Here is a 2136-nt window from a genome sequence, read left to right as displayed (position 1 = left end):
GAAGGCCGCGGGCGGCCCCGCCAGCCACGACCATTCACGCGGAGCCCTCCACGCCCGCTGCGGCTTGACGCATTGCAGGTGCGGAGCGACCAATCAGGAGGCTCGACGGTTTCCGGCCAACCACTGCAGGGTCGCTCTGGCCTATCAGAGGGTCCTTGTCAAACTGAACGAGGAAAGAAGCCTCAGCAGCGCCAACTAGGCAAGCGGCCCCAGCGCGCGTTAGGGCGTGTGTGACGGCGGCCGTGTGCTCCTCCGCCGGGAGATATAGTGCCGCGCCCCGCCCGCCGCCCGCGCGCGCAGGGCTCCGGCGCGAGGCCGGCTCTCTCCCTCCGCTTGGCGGGCGGTGGTCCTCTGGAGCCAAATCCAGACTTAAAAAACAATACCAAGTTCCTGTGCCGTGTCTGGTGGCCCTCGTGGGGCTGGGCCTTCCTCGGCTGCCCCCGTGCTCAATGAGGCGGCGCCTTGGGCCGTTGGTCCCGCACGTTTTGTAAAAACAGTTGCCGGCAGAGAAATAAAAAGTCCCTTGCCCTCGGAACCCTGACTCGAACTGCCACCAAACCATCCCTTCCTGTTTTGGAGCGCAGGACGCGGCCGCCTGCGAGGCACCCTCGTGGGCGCTTGCGTTTCCTGAGGGGCTTCCACTTCCCTCCTGGGGTTTCCTTATCGCCTACCGCCGAGGAGCTCGCGGGGCTCGGGGGTGCCGCTCAGTCGGAGCAGGAGGGGACGCGTGGGTGGACGGGTGATGGCCCCATGTGACCCCTGCGGAAAGGCGCCCCTGGGTGGAGGTGCAGGCTTGGGGAAATAGCCTCTCGGATGGGCCGGATCTGTTAGCCCGGTTGGGCTCGTGCATGAAACCCTCAAACTACAGAGAAAATCTGACACCTCAAAGTCTGTTGAACACGCTGAGCGTCACCTGACGGTTGCAAAGCAAAGCAGAGTAGTATCCACTTAAGTTGTCTCCCAAGCCTGTGCGTTTCTACTACAGGGGCATCCCACCTAGGGATGAGGCCATAGGTGTGAGATGGCTCCATCACGTGGGGGACGAATATCCAGCAATGAAGGGAATTGTTTCCTGTGACCCTAAGTTCAATCACTGGTCGACCGGGAAAATAAAAACGAAATGCTACTTGGTTATTGCCACTGCTGTGAGAATCGAGCTAAGATAACTAAATCTGGTCGATTTCTTAAAACTGCTGTTCCGTTTAACCTCCAAAGGTTTGTCTCTGGTTTTAGCACGAGAGGGCTTGGGGTGGTAAGATTTTGTGACATTCTGTTTCTAAGACGATGTTATGAATGGGCTTTCCTGAGCGTTTACAACCTGCGGTGGTGTCTTCACTGTACCATGTGAAGGTGGTTCTTTGATCTAAAGCTATAGTTGCCAGTGCTGTTTATTGCTACTTAAACTTTTACTCAAAGTATTGTTCAGAAAGGAGAAAAGCTGTGGTTTTCTTTCTGTAGGCGGTTAGTAGTCATCACCAAGGAACACTGCCAAACGAGCAGCTCCATAAAAATTACCTGCCCAAAAAAACAATGCATCGTATTTCTTTTGCAATGATTTGGTATAGAAAATATGTACTGTGATTCCTTTATATCAAACCAGATCATGATGTGAGAATAGAGATCTGACTATGCCACTAATAGATTGAGAATTCGGGTAAGTCCCTTTGTCCTGGGGACCTGGGTTTCTAATTTGGAGAAGGAGAGAATTGGATTAGATGGTTTCCAGATTCCCTTCCTGCTCTACTATTTGATTCCACTGGGAAGAAGTTGGACCATAACTTGATTATGTCATAGTTAGGCTTATCTGTTTCTATTTACAGTGCTTTAGGCTTTTCAAATCACTTTCATGTTTATTTTCACGTTCAGTCTTCACAATATTTTCGGAGGGAGGATCCCTGTTTACAAAGACGTTAGTTTTACTATAAAGCCTGTCCTAGGTTTACCTAAATTTGAGTCGGTATGCCATGAAATATTCGTGAGGTACCGGGAGATGGACAGTGGCGGTGGTAATATAGTGCTCGAGGCTGACCCACACGGGGAGGGCCTTGGTTTGAATCTGAGTCTTTCCTGGGTATGTTGTGGTCTGGGGCTGCCGGGAGCTGGGTGGGTTCATCACAGTGTGAGGGCGCTGGTGGG

This window comes from Tupaia chinensis, unplaced genomic scaffold (genome assembly GCF_000334495.1).
Source record: "Tupaia chinensis unplaced genomic scaffold, TupChi_1.0 Scaffold000568_1, whole genome shotgun sequence".
NCBI classification, from domain to species: Eukaryota; Metazoa; Chordata; class Mammalia; order Scandentia; family Tupaiidae; genus Tupaia; species Tupaia belangeri.
This window is presented reverse-complemented; position numbering follows the sequence as displayed.